The following is a 15,863-nucleotide window of genomic DNA, read 5'->3' as shown; positions in this document are numbered from 1 at the left end:
CAGATGTTAAAAGACTGGACTTAAACTGGCACAACATTTAGGAACTGATGTGAGATTTGTATTTAACTTGTGAATATACTTAAGGGATTATTTTTAAGTGATGCACTTATACACACACACTACCCCCAAATAAACCATCTTACAAGACTGAATGCTCACATTTTCAAGGGAGAGCATCCTAACATCCTTATACTTTATACATCATTTTTTTGGTGGGTGAGGCAGTACTGATGTACAAAGCATACCTGATTTCAGATGATATCAAAGTCCACAGTGGAAAAAACATGTTTTGAATTCAGGTAACAGGACTAGATAATATCATTTTCTAGGGACACATTTTCCAGTGTGGAAATCCCGCAGCTGGAGACCAAGAGCTGACACTGTCTACCTGTTGAAGCCCTGTTAGACATTTGCAGATGGACTCATTCCTCCTGAAATGGATTTTCATGTTACTTATACATTCATATTTTCACCACAGGTTACAAAGCTTCCTTTTTTCACTACCCAGAGCTGTCCTGTGTATTGCTCAGATTTAAATGAAAACTTTAACAGCAGTATCTGACAGAATTTAATGTGCAATTGGATTTTGAACAGATTCATTTATATTGCTGCTCTCTCATGAAATTTCTACAAAGCCAATATTTGTATTTCATCTTAGAAATCTTGGTCAGATTGGTTGCTATTGAAAGATCACAGCATCCAGAGCTCAACTGGATTAATTCACCTGTGCACTGTAGAACCCTGACTCCCTGCCTCTCCACTTCTTTTTGGTCTTTTCCAGTAGCACCTCTAACCTTCTCTAGGTAGTCTCCTTATTTTTGTGATATTTGTTCAAATTAGCAAAAAGATGTGTTGGGATTGATCTCTGTAGTTATATTTTTACTTTCTTTGTTCTTGACACTCCTGAGCAACTGATTCCCAATAAGCACCACAACACAATCCAATTGTTGTCAGCTTCTAGAACAGGGAGATCCTCTTACTTTCTCACACTTAGAAAGCCCAGGGTCTGCTATCCATTACTTTGCAGGAAGTGTAAACAAATCCAATAGGTCAACACATTTTCCCTCTTAGGAGAGTGGGAGATTTCGAAAAGAAAACAAACAAACAAACCCCAAAAAAACCCCAAACCACAACAGAAGTCCAACCAATGACAGCTTTTCCTTCTTACACAGGCATCTGGGTAAAATGCATTCCACACAAAGGTTACACTATGACAGTACGTAAACCACCTGAAATTACATAATATATTTCATAAACTGAAACTGCAGCACATAAATAATCTACTTGTCAACATAACATGTTGCTGGGTCATTTGCTGCTTCCCCCAACATAAAAAGCTTTTCCAAGGAACAGGAAACTGTCTTTCAAGAGGAACCAGAGAGAGCAAGAGAAGCAGCAAATTCCCACTGAGCAGTGCTGTTATGAAAACTTACAGGGAACATACTCAATGACAGGGAAATATTTTTTTAGTAAATCATTAAGAATTTTACCATGAAGGTTAATACTTTTTCTAAAGATGAAGCGAATTGTGTTCATTTTAGGTATTTCAGCAATTGTGTTTTTCCTTTGGGAACCCAGCTGTAAGGGCCAAAGAGTACCAACAGGTTTTTCAGCCTCTACCTAAAAATAACTTTGTAAATACAGTCAGATTAATCCACTTGGGCTGAAAACTTTGGAGCATGAATTTCAGAGGAAACCCCACAGATACTTGAAAACATCCCATATGAATATTTTCATGTCAGGACAAAAGCAAAGCCTGGGAGCTTATTGCCTGCTCCTCAAATGGTTGGGCTTCTTCCTGCTCAGTCTACACTCATTGCTGGAATTCACCCAGCCATTTCTCTCTTTTAAGCACATGTTTATTCTTATGTGTTGAAATATATTCCCTTTGTTGTAAACATTTCCTGGAGATACCAACAAAAAAAAGATTGTCTATGGCCTTGTAGTACATTCCTCATCAAAAAAGTAGCATCAGCAACACAGAAATTTTAGTTCTGTAATGAAAATTACTGCAATTCTGGTGCTAAAAGCTATCCTGAAAAGAGTGAGCAGAGACTTTTTGGCAGCTCAGGCTGGAAACATCTATTTTCAGATGTTTTACAGAACCCTAATCCTGGCAGACAGGTTCCTTTCCACCACTGGGTCTTTTTATCTTTGTTTCTCCCTCTTCCTCCTCTCATGAGATTGAAAATCAAATGGCCATCTCTCACTTTCTGCCTAAAATCATTTTGCTGATGGAAGGTTGCAATGGGAAGGAGAATAAAGCATATTACATGATTGAGCTCTTGCAGTTTTCACTTCCTAGAATCATAGAATCTACCCATCTTTTAAATACCTGCAGGGACAGTGACTCAACCACTTCCCCGGGGAGCTTGTTCCAATGTGTTACAGCCCTTTCAGTGAAGAAATTTTTCCTCATATCCAGTCTAAACCTTTCCTGTTGCAACTTGTTTCCTCCTGTCACCTGTTACCTTGGAGACCACCCCCACCTTGCTACAACCTCCTCTCAGGTAGTTGTAGGAAATGAGGTTTCCTCTGAGCCTCCTTTTCTCCAGGATAAATAATCCCACCACCCTCCTCCACTGTTCACAGGATGTAGGTTTCAGACCCTTCACCAGCTCTGGTGCCCTTCTCTGGAGGCACTCCAGCACCACAATATCTTTACTAATAAAAAAACCACAAAACTGAGCTCAAGGTTCTTCTGGTAGGCATGGCTTCTAGGTATGGAGAAGGCAATGATCACAAAACCTACCACTATTTTTATAGTTTAAATGTTTAAAGATAATATGCTGCCTAATCAAAGGTTATATCTTGTTCCATATATTCAGCGAGACTTAATTTTGACTGCTTTCTGAACTGTCAAAGTTTGCATAGTGTGTAGTTACTTTTTGACTGTGCATTTTTGTAAATGAACAAGTTTTACAGAGAAAGCTGTTATTAATCAGAAAGTAACAGCCCTAGCGTGTTGAGAACGAGGGTTCAGAACTGAGAGCTTTGCTATTTCTTTCTTTGCTATTGACACACTGACACTTCAGTGAATCATCTAAACTTTTCAGTCTGTAAAAACAGAACAGCTATGAATCTTTGCAGACATTAATCAGATTTTCATGCTTAAAATTTTTACTTCTTTTCCCTAAAAAGGCTTTATAACATGATGATAACTTGCATTCTAAAATATCACGTCTGCTTATAATGAGATCATCACTTAGCACATTGTGATCCCATACACATGCTGCATGAAAACCTTGTAAAAGAAAGATTTCAAATTGCTTGACCTAGACAACAGATACACTATGTATGCAGGAAGCATTTTCTGTAACAGAAGCAGTCCCTTCACAATGTAAAAGCAGAGCAATCTTTGCCTGTAATCTACACTGAAAAGCAAAAGAAAAAGGAAAAAAAGAGGAAAAAAAAAGGGGGAAAGAGAAGGGGGAAAGAGAAGGGGGAAAGAGAAGGGGGAAAAGAGAAGGGGGAAAGAGAAGGGAGGAAAGAGAAGGGGGAAAAGAGAAGGGGGAAAAGAGAAGGGGGAAAAGAGAAGGGGGCAAAGAGAAGGGGGAAAAGAGAAGGGGGAAAAGAGAAGGGGGAAAAGAGAAGGGGGAAAAGAGAAGGGGGAAAAGAGAAGGGGGAAAAGAGAAGGGGGAAAAGAGAAGGGGGAAAAGAGAAGGGGGAAAAGAGAAGGGGGAAAAGAGAAGGGGGAAAAGAGAAGGGGGAAAAGAGAAGGGGAAAAGAGAAGGGGGAAAAGAGAAGGGGGAAAAGAGAAGGGGGAAAAGAGAAGGGGGAAAAGAGAAGGGGGAAAAGAGAAGGGGGAAAAGAGAAGGGGGAAAAGAGAAGGGGGAAAAGAGAAGGGGGAAAAGAGAAGGGGGAAAAGAGAAGGGGGAAAAGAGAAGGGGGAAAAGAGAAGGGGGAAAAGAGAAGGGGGAAAAGAGAAGGGGGAAAAGAGAAGGGGGAAAAGAGCAGGGGGAAAAGAGAAGGGGGAAAAGAGAAGGGGGAAAAGAGAAGGGGGAAAAGAGAAGGGGGAAAAGAGAGGGGGGAGAAGAGAAGGGGGAAAAGAGAAGGGGGAAAAGAGAAGGGGAAAAGAGAAGGGGGAAAAGAGAAGGGGGAAAAGAGAAGGGGGAAAAGAGAAGGACGAAAAGGGAAGGGGGAAAAGAGAAGGGGGAAAAGAGAAGGGGGAAAAGAGAAGGGGGAAAAGAGAAGGGGGAAAGAGAAGGGGGAAAAGAGAAGGGGGAAAAGAGAAGGGGGAAAGAGAAGGGGGAAAAGGGGGGAAAAAGGGGGAAAGAGAAGGGGGGAAAAAGGGGGAAAAAAGGGGGGAAAAAGGGGGGAAAAAGGCGGGAAAAAGGTGGGAAAAAAGGGACGGGAAAAAAGGGGGGGAAAAAGGGGGGGAAAAAGGGGGAAAAAGGGGGGAAAAGGGGGGAAAAAGGGGAGAAAAAAAAAGGGGGGAAAAAGGGGGAAAAAAGGGGGAAAAAAAGGGGGGAAAAAAATCGTGGGGGGGGGAAAAAGGGGGAAAAAAGGGGGAAAAAGGGGAAAAAGGGGGAAAAACGGGGAAAAGGGGGAAAAAGGGGGGAAAGGGGGAAAAACGGGGGAAAACGGGGAAAACCGGGGGAAAAGGGGGAAAAGGGGGGAAAAGGGGGGAAAAGGGGGGAAAAGGGGGAAAAGGGGGAAAAAGGGGGAAAAAGGGGGGAAAAGGGGGAAAAGGGGGGAAAAGGGGGGAAAAGGGGGGAAAAGGGGGAAAAAGGGGGGAAAGGGGAGGAAAAAAAAGGAAAAAAAAAAGGGGAAAAAAAAGGGGAAAAAAAAAGGGGAAAAAAAAAGGGGAAAAAAAAGGGGAAAAAAAAGGGGAAAAAAAAGGGGAAAAAAAGGGGAAAAAAAAGGGGAAAAAAAAGGGGAAAAAAAAGGGGAAAAAAAAGGGGAAGGGCATGCAAGCAGAAATAATTGCTCTATTTTTTGTTTGTTTGGAAACTGATGCAGAACAGATTAGCCTGCAATGTAGTGCTTTCTTCCATAAACAAGCAATTACATTTGGTCAAAAGCAAAGCTGATTAAAATACTTCTAGCTAGTTACAGGTAAAAACTCAGAAAAAAGAGGCCTAAAATGGATGGGCTTGTTATTATGGAAAGGCCTTAAGACCCTTAAACATTTTTGTTATAGGCTGTAAAATAATCTTCCAGAGAACAAATGTAGTATCAGCTTCTGAAATTGTTTGAACTGGAGTGGCTGAGAACTGACACTGTATCGGAAGTTAATCCAGGTTTATCCATCCAAAAGTGCCAAAGCTTCAGATGGAGCTTACTAGAGTAGTAGAATAGTAAGTTCATAGTTCATATAGTAAGTTCAGATGAACCTTACTAGAACAGGGCCCACATTTATCTGTTTCAATACTGGTGTTAAAAACTTTTAAGTTAAATATTTAACCTTATATGTTGTTACAATTAACCAGTGCTTTATTAATAGCAGTCCCTAGGCCATTTAAAAATTCTTTTTAACTAATATAGTATTGATCAGAAGTGCTTTCTTAACCAAGTCCTGCTACTGCTGCAGCAATACTTCTCTTTTCCTTATGGCAAAAAATCAAGTATGTCCAAGCAGAAATGGTTTATCTGTATTCTCTCCAAAGGAAACAGAAATGCATTTTCATTATGGTGTACATATTGAATTGTTTTTTATTTTGCGTTTTCCTTTCTGATAAAATCACATTGCTTGCCTATTACTTATTGGTGGGTCCCAAAAAGAAGTATCCACAGATACATTAAGCCTCATATTTAAACAGACAGATTTGGGTTTTGAGAGCATTCTTAAAAGGGGATGAGAAAATATAGTTAAAGAAAAAAGTATCATCCTCTCACTCCCATATCTATTCACTTACAGTTCCTGGAGACAAGAAGTTCCTGCATTCTACTAAAATGACTTCCTATTCTTTCTGTTATCAGATAACTGGAACTTCTAACACTGCCTCTCAGCCATACTTGGCTTTGTTAATATTCACACTGACCTTTTCCTTTATGATTCACTTGGTAACAGCTGATGCTGGGTATCTGCCTGGGGCTTGAAATACTCCCTCCAATAACCCTTGATGAGTTCCTCTGAAGGCCAACAAACCTTTCCAGAAAAAAAAAAGTGTTCAATTGCACTCAGCTGAGTCCCCAGATGCTTTTCATAGGGCAAAAATTGCCTACTACAGAAAAACCCCAGTATGCTGAGAAATCATGTGCAGAGATGGATGCTGTCCCACCAAGGATCCTCACTAACACCCCCCATTTGCTGCCTGGGCTTATTAATAAGCAGATATAAGACATCTCTGGTGCAAGATGCCCATGTTCAGAATGGACTGAGGTGAGATTTGGGTCACCATTGTAGTGCAAGTGCACAATTCTACATATTTGTGTCTAGCTCACCTTAAATACGATGAGCTGAACCCTGACATATCAAGATGTTCTGTCTGGTGCTGACCATATTGTTTGAACATCACCACTGCTGACATGTGCTTTGAAAGAGCAGCTGAACACAGCAAAGGACTTTGGATAAATGGCTTATCCACAGGAAAGAAAATTACCTTTTTTTCTCCCCCGGAACACCACCAGATCTGAAAAGAATGAAAATGGCCAAAAAAGAGTGCTCAGAGACTGGGCCTTGCAGATGGACTGGTGAGGGGAAAAAACTGTGGACTTTATCTAAAGAAAGCAATGATATAGACAGGACCAAAAATCTTTCAGCAGCTAGGCTGCTGAAACTGAACTGGCACAAAAGTCAGGTGCAAAGGTCAATCCAGGCAGAAGGGATGCACTGCACCTGACTTATCTTTTCTCATGATTAAGCATGTATTTTTCACTCCTGCTGTTATGCAATGCAGCTGTACAGTATGAAACCATTGCCACATCCTCCTAACAGGTGCTGCCACATTTTGTATCGGGGTGAAGCTGGAATCATATTAATTGTGTTTTAAATTATTTGGGATAGAAAGGTGCCATTTAACTTTCACTGTAGTACCTCATTATTTTGTTTTTTTTAACAGCAGTTTGACATATCTGGTAACAAGAACAGACAGAAGGAACAGAGATGATGAAACACAGCTAATCTTTTATGTAGTGGTTCAGTTCTCCTAACAAAGAGGTTTTAAAGAATTAAGGTTTCAGTAAAGGAGAAGTCAGGCCTGAGGAAAGGTCAGGAAGATGAATGATCACTCTTACAATCCTTATGGGTTTCTTCCAACTTTGAATATTCTGTGATAGTAAGATGCTAATATTGCCAAAAATAAATAAAATAGATATAAATTATTTTAAAATACAGAATCTGAAAAATGGTTCTGATGACAACTTTTATATATAAATAGCTTGCAATACATAAAAAAGGGAAAGAAAATTTAGTGCAGGTTTTGGGCAGGAATTTGTAAATTTCAATGGCAATGTAACACATCCTGCTAGAAGAGGAGGGAGATCTGTCTTAATTTACATACAGTGATATAATTAGCTCAGGATAAAGTCAGGTTGATACGTATTAGTCTTAATTGAAAGGAATAAAAATAATTAAAATATACAAAATAAATGGATTAAGCAAATGGTGTTGAATGAGGTTGAATTGAAATGCTTTCTATCAAATATTTAACTGTTTGACAATTAACTCTGATGTAATATGACGTGTACTTGACTTGCAATTTGGTAGAAGGGGGAAAAAAAAGCCAAAATGAAAGACTTCCAAGCTCCAGGAGGACCACACCCCAATAAACAGCTTTTACAATTAAAGAAGACAACAAAGTATACTGCAAATTTTGTGACATGCTTATTAATTTAAATTAACTCAGTTTGCAGTACAGCCCCAGTCAGATATCTGGAATTTGAGCCAGAACAAGAACAGCTACAAGAACTTTCAGCCATTCCCAAGACATCATTCAATGGTTATATGGAGTTTGAACAGTTTAAAAATGACCAAAAATGACACAAGACACATCATGGGTGAAATTCAGTTAAGAAATTTCAGCTTCTAAGAACTTCAGCCCAGGATTTTGTTGCTTTTGAGAGGATGAGACAAAATACAATTTTCATGCTGCATGGACCAAATGACATACCTGTCTTGTAGAAGCTAAGTACTACCTAAAACTGAGATAAGTTTCTTGTTGCTACCTGAAAAGTGGAGGCAGAGAAAAGGAACAAGATTGAAGTTCTAGAACATTCATGCAAGACACTATTCTCTGAAAAAAGCATCCCATGAATGTCTTCATTTATAAATTTCAAATCACTTCAAACACTAGAAATTTTAGGATGTAGTTGCCTGGAAACTGCTTCACTAGAGCTTGTGGTACAGGTTTCTGCCGTGATTAATGCCAAGCTGAAATCTGGCTGTTGAACACAAGTCTTGTGGTAAGTACCAGTGTGCTGTCCCAAGTTAAAACCCAGTCAACAAGGAGACCATTTTCTAAAATTATCACGTTACAGACTGCAGTCCTCTTTTTTCAGAACATTGTTATAAAATAGCCATTAAACAGAACAGGTTAACAGTAACTAACATCAGCTTAAGACAGCTAATGATTTCAGGATTTCAAATTCTGGTTTTAGCACTTAGACCAAAGAGAGACCATTAGCTCTGAATCACAGGTTAACCATACCTGAAATAAAATTGTAATTAAACAACACTGCATCAGTATCTTTGGAATTCAGCACCTTTGATAGTGCTCAATGTAGTTGCTGACAGGGATTAAGAATCTGATTTGAATTTCTAATCTGAATTTCCCCTGCTTCAGTATCCAATTTCTATTATGTCTTCCTCAACCAAACTAAAAAAGCCTCGCAGCATTCTCTATTCACTTAGGAAAAAATGGTTTTGGGCTGTAAACTCCTCAAATTTCTACTTGGTAAGTTGAAGCACCGTCCTCCAGATCTCATATCACATATTCCTTGAGTATGGATTTTTGTAGCTCTTACATAAATTCTCCAGTACAACATTTTAAAACCTCAGCCCTGGTGTTGACCCAGTAACAGCGTGGTTTAACAGTGGTTTCACAGGTTCTGTAAGACAGGATAAAACCACCACAACGCATTCTGTTTACATCCACTTGCTGCAGTCGTTCTCTTTGCCACAGAATTACATTAGGAGTTTGTTTATGGGAAACTCTGATTCCTTAAATCCATTTCACTGGTGCTATTTACCAAGGCAAAATGTGTATGTTTAAAGTTCTTGTCCTGTTCCTAGAAGCAAGAGTTTGTAGTGATAACACACTAGCAATAGACAGTAGCATAGTGTTTAAGGGTATGGTGCAATTAAAACAGAAGAGACTGGCCTTTGTTTTCATGCAATAGGCACGGTTTTGTCACGTTTGTTCCTGGAATACCAGTGAAAACGTTGAATAGTACCACTATGACACCAATATGTTTGGGAAAGACTTGTAGAAAGGCTCCATCAGTGGTCTCTAAAAACATTTGCCAGGCTGCACTTCAACATTTGGACACATATCTGTTATAAAGGCCTGTCCATGTCACACTGCTCCAGGGAGCTGGAACAGAGACATTAAGAATGGTTTGAATGAAATATGAGTGAGAATTATTTATGTGAAATCATGAGCAGCAGCACAGTTGCAAGGAACAGCATGAAGTGATAAGTGATAACATGACTAACAGCAATTAAGCTAGTAAATGCTGAGGAATGTGCTCTTTACATCAAGACCAGGAGGCCTGAGCTCTGATAAGGCCATGGCAGGATGACTTGTCAGCAGAGCAGGATAGCAGGAAGATGGCAGTGGGGTTCCAGCACAGTGTGTGACCACTGCTTCTTACCCCAGCACGGAAAGGCCATAAAGTTACTGAAATGAGGAAACACACACAGGTAACAACCCTCTCTACGATTTATGGGTGATGAGGTAAGCAAGATTATGATGGAACATCACCTTGTACTAGCTGAAGGATACAAATACCTGGGTGGCTCTGGTGTTTTTATCTGGTATTTAACCCTGACAGGCAGCTCAGCCCCACAGGCACATGTTCATTCCCCTCCCAATGCGATAGGGGAGAGAACTGGAAGGGCAAAAGTGCGGTAACTTGTGGGGTTCAGATAAACATAACTTAGTAAATTTAAAAAAAAAACCAAAAAACCCCCACCAAATCACCATGATGACCCCCTTCAAACAAACAACAAACAAAAATAAAGCTAAAAAAGGCAAAAATAAATAAGCCCTAAATCAAGAAGTGTTGCCAAAAGCCCAACTGCTCATCAGTGACAGATGCCCAGGCAGTCCCCAAGCAACTGCTGCTCTAGCTGACCTTCCTCCCCTCCAGATTAATTCCCGAGCTCAACGACATATGGTATGGGATGTCCCTATGGCCATTTGGGATCAGCTGTTCCAGCTGTGTCCCCTCCTCCCAGCTCCTTGGGCACCCCCAGCCTGCTCCCTGGAGGGCTGAAAGGCAGAAGAGGCTTTGACTCTGTGCAAGCAGTGCTCAGCAACAGCTGAAACATCCCTGAGTTATCAACACTGTCCGGCAAAAATCCAAAACAATCCCATACCAGCTACTGTGAAGAAAATTAACTCCATGCCAGTCCAAATCAGCACAATGAAAGTTTTCCACTGCCAAGGAAGAACCCCAGACACATGGCACTTACTCAAGGGTCACCACTCCTTTTCTCTCATGGGAGGCTGGAGTGGCTGCTTTGACATGGGCTTCTTGATGCTTGTGAACACATGGGTGTGAAAATAGAGCTGGGTGAAATCTCTCAGATTCAACATAAGTGACTGAAATTGGTTGTGTTTAAAATAAAGGCCAACTTCCTTTTCTTTCTGGCCTTGAGTTGAATTTTGTCACATTAATTTCATCCTGCATCTTTTTTGATAAGCAATTTTTACTACTAGCTGTGAGTCATTTTCCTCTGCAGATGTGCAAGGCAAGTTAATCCTCCAGTTCTGAGCCCACATTTTCACAACACAACTCTTCACCAACACATTGATGCCTCGTGCTTTACCAGCTGGTGCATTCCTTCATTTCTGTATCAGTTCCTGCATTTTGAAATTATCAGTATCACCAAAACAGATAACAAACAATTTTAGCGTAGGGTGTCACTTCCCCTATTTTATCTCTCAACTAAATAAGTAAAAAAGAAGAAAATAAAAATCACAGTCACATAATTTGTCTAGGCACATTAAAATTTTTTTTTTTCAAAGCTTTATTACTGTGTATGCATTTTTATAGTCTCCTAGCACACTGTAATCAGGAAATATTCAGCTGTTTCAAATTATGGATGCAGAACAAGATCCGACACTGCTGACAATGAGAGAAAAAAGCTTTAAGCAACCTGAAAAAAAATCCCCCTTCAACAGGCTGTTGTTGACAAAGAGATTTTCTGTCACAGGCCTTTTAAAAGTCTAAATAGTTATGTTGACAATTCTTCCATCTCACAATGCCAATTATAAAAGGCTTTAGTCCCCTTAGTGCCTTGTTATTGATTACTATGGGTAACGTGGCTACTAAAGCTTCACTAAATGAAACACAGCTCTGGGCTTGTCCCTCCCCAAGCAATATTCATGGAGTTCTGAGGGTAATGGAATGAACAATGAATTGAACAGTTTTGCTGAACTAAGGTCCTTTTCTTACAGTTACCTGTATATCCTTGGGAACTTCTTATCTCTTCCTTTTACAGTCCAGGCCACTGAAAAAACCCAGGTTAGTTACCAGTTCTATCAGAAGTTTCACTTCTGTCTTGGTGCTAATAACATTGACTGGAGCAAAATGATGCAGTCACCTTCTTTTCAGACTTCTTCCATGCTTCAGAATCCGTGTTTTTTTCAAACATTAAATGCTAACTCAAATTTACTTATTCAGTGGCTACCAGCATTTTCTTGTATTAAGTCTGATAAATATATTAGTATTGTAGACATCTGCTTTCTCTCATACAATTGGAAAAAAATCTGATGTGTTACTTCAATTAATTTGAAAATTGTATTTGTATAAAGCAGCTTAAATCTTATACCAATTCTTAAAATATTTAATTGAAAAAAAACTAATTTAAAAGAACTTTTATTCTGGGAGATGAGTGTATTTTGAAGACCTCAGCTGCAGTTCTGCCAATTATGTTCACAATTTTCATTGTATCCGGTGTTAATGAATCTTACAGGACAGGGAGAGGCATACAAAAAAAAAAAAAAGATGTTCTAAGGATTCACAGTGAAAGGTCACTTACCTAAATCCCTTCAGCCTCCTCTTTTGGTCTTTCCAGCTAATCTTTTATAGCATAATCCAAACAGCAAAACAGAACCATGCAGCTAGAAAAACTCTCAGTGCTTTTTCCATCATTTAGAACATGTAGCAGTTAAACAGGGTACTCCCAAGGTATTTTACTAATATCAATCACACCTTGTTTTTGCAGGAAAAAAAATAACTTGCAAGTTTTTCATTGAGAGAAGAAATTACAAAACTCCTTAATCAGAAAATGCCAGACAAACACCTCTAATATCTACTACAGTTAACTTGAAAGGGATATACTGCCTAGGCTCTAGTTATAATTTAAATTCAGTATTTGTGTTGAGACCAAAAGATATTTAGAGTCTAAAAGCTTCTAAATAACTCATTGTATATTCACCATAATACTAAAGAAAGGGAAAAACCACCATCAAAATATTTTGAAGATGTTAAAATGGTCATTTCCACAAATACTATAAAAACAATTGAATTTTGTCATTATCTGCCAACACTTTTTTTTCTTCCCCAGGAAGCTCCAGGACTCGTAGTCTTAACACAATTAAATACAGAATTTTTTCTGTTCATGAAAAACCACAGAACAGCAGTCTTCACAAATTTTAACAGCTAACTTTCATGACAGACAGTGACTCAGATGTCTCCTATGTACTGAAGTCTTCTCATGAAGAAATCAAAGATAATAGAAATTAGAAAATAAGAAAAAACGTTGCCTGATTTACTAGACTAGGTGTTTTCATTAAGAGCCAGGTCCGTCTAAATACACTGCTTTATTTGAAATAATTCTATTTACCTAAATACTATTTAAAACAATATTTATAACAGTTTTGTTAAGTTTAATTTACTGCTTACCATGTCCATCCTCAGACCCAACTGCAAAGACCCCCATGACCTCTTCCAAGTTGCTGTCATGTATGTGGCAACAGTAAAACAGAGCACACTCAGCACCATGAAAACAGATTTTTGAAGTGTATGAATCGGAAAGGTCCAGTTTCACTTGTCCCTACGCCTCTTCATCTTTACTGTCCTTAAGCCCAACCTGCCCCCTCACTCCTTGTTCCTTGGCTTCCTTCTTCCCTGTGGAGCACGACCGACTGTGTCAGCACAGACCGATGCAGTCCAGTGGAGGGGTCTCTGCTTTAGCCAGCGTCTGTTTCTATGGCCTCACATCCACACACCCTCTCTTCCCCTCAGCATTCCTAAGCAGTGCTTCATAGCCAAATGTCAGCCCTGGCAGAGCGCTAAGCTGTGTTTCTGCCATAGCTAGGGCATCCTTTTTTATCAAATATTTGATCTCCAAGATCCTGCACTTGTTCTGTGGTGAAGTCCCGGAGTGTCAGAGGCGACAATCCTTGTCACCTGCCCATATTCTCCCACATTTTCTGCTGCCCACAACCATACTGCCTCAGGATATAACCCTGTGTGATAATCTTTAACTAACCTTAGGAAAAGCTGGAAAAAAAATACTTGAAACATGCCAGTAGGAATATTTTAGTTACCAAAGGGTATTGAAGATGCTGAAGAGTTATACTAAAAAGGGAGAAAACATCTACCCTGTAGGAAAAGAAGGGGAAGGTGACACTCTTTGTTTTGTCCACCAAGTGGTTCCTGGAAAAGGGAAAATGTCTCATTGTTCAATGTCTTCAAGTGATGGTTCCCAAAGGGCAGGGAAGGTAACAATGCAGGGCCCAAATACCAGATTAGGCTCAAGGCCAACTCTTTTATCATAGTTCTCCCAGGCAAAACACAACCAAATGACACACTGCAAATTCAGCCTTTAAAAAGCTCTAAAATTTGATGTACAGCAAAATGAATAGGGAGCATGACTGATTAGATAAACTAATACTGTTGATTTACTGAACAAGTAAATCAACACTGTGACCAACAAGTGACAAACAGATAATACTTATCAGTTCCTTCTATAACACACTGTGGTCAAATCTGTTATCTCAAACCCTTTAAGCCTGACAGTGGGTGCCAAAACAGGACTGTTGTGGTTCAACTTCACCCAGCTGCTCCCTCAATCCTCTGCAGCAGGATAGGGGACACAATGAGAAGGGTAAAAGTGAGAACATTTGTGGGTCCAGATAAAGACAGTTTCATAGGTAAAAAAGCCAAAACAAAACCAAGAAAAAGCAATTATGCAAAATCCCCTCAACTGGCTTGGCAGCAGCTGATCAGTGCCCAGCTAGTCCCTGAGCAAGTGCTGGCAAACTGTCTGCAGCTTTTATTGCTGTGCATGACACTTATATGGTACAGGACATCCCTGTGGCCAGCTGTCCTGGCTGTGTCCCCTCCTCCCAGCTCCTTGGGCACCCCCCAGCCTGCTCCCTGGAGGGCTGAAAGGCAGAAAAGGCCTTGACTGTACAAGCACTGCTCAGCAACAGCTGAAACACCCTTGAGCTATCAACACTGCAGCACAAATCCAAAACACAGCCCCATACCAGCTACTGTGAAGAAAATTAACACTACTCAAAAAGCTGCAGAGAGCCCAAGTCATTATAAATAAATTAACCCACACTGGATACTTAATTTATGTGTTACAGAAGTAACAATAGAGAAGGGAAGCTGGTACAGAAGGAATTATTCAGGAGGGAAACGCCCACATTTATGACCTTAATACATATAAAACTAAAACAGTAGAGGGTGTGTTCCCTCATATAAACACATCACAAGAGATGAAGTCTATAGACACATTGCTTATGTATTAATCATTAATAATTTAAGCCCATGTAAACCTACAGAAATGCCAACTAAGTTGTCTGTTTTTCATAGGCCAAGGTTCAGCTAAACAGTTACACATATATTTAGATGTGTGTATATATATATATACATACACAGATACATATTCAATTCTGAATACATACTACATTTATAGGTTAGTTATCAGACATGTCTTCATCCAATTGAGGTCTCAGTGCAAAAGAGAAACTGTCAGTTCTGTTTCCAAGGCAAAGTGGAAAAAGGAAGAAAAAATGAGGCAATTAAAAGAAGCCATCGTGATATACACAATATCTCTTAACACATGGATACAGAAGTCTTCCCAAATGGCAAAACAGTTTCAAAGGATATATTCTCCCAAGAATGAAATACCTTTCAGGTAGGCGTTCCTGCACCCATTTCCACAGATGAACAAAAGTGTGAAGAATTTAGGGCAGAGGAAAAGAAAAGGGTCTCCACTTCTTAGATCATTATAAGTTCACTGTCTAGAAGTGTATGATTGTTTTCCTCTTTGAGGAAAAGTATTTTAAACAACCTGAAATTTTGTTTCAGAAACATAGAGAAAGCAGAGTATATTCAGCATTTCACTGCCAGGATGAGCTGCTTTAGAAAAAACCTTTGATGAGTAATGGCAATATATGTGTTTCATGCCATGCTACAGAAAAACGACAGTAAACCTTATGTCATAAGGAAAAGAAAATTTCTACTGCCATGTGATGAAAAGTTTTGAAGACTGTTCTGGTGAATAACAAACAACCTGTATTTCCTGTAACATGGTACTGGAGTCAAATGTGAGGGACTCAAAACTGATGTCTTAACTAATAATCTAATCCTCTTTCTTGACAAGGAATGTGAAATGAGACCTACGGGTGTCTGCATCTCATATGCAGGATGCAAAAAGACATTTTCTTAAAATCAAGCTTTCATTTTTCCCAAATGTCAGGGATGAATCTGAAACAAAAAAACTCAGCACACAG

This window comes from Pseudopodoces humilis, chromosome 2 (assembly GCF_049639895.1).
Source record: "Pseudopodoces humilis isolate 2021_Gansu_Grassland_sample_001 chromosome 2, ASM4963989v1, whole genome shotgun sequence".
Lineage (NCBI taxonomy): Eukaryota > Metazoa > Chordata > Aves > Passeriformes > Paridae > Pseudopodoces > Pseudopodoces humilis.
This window is presented reverse-complemented; position numbering follows the sequence as displayed.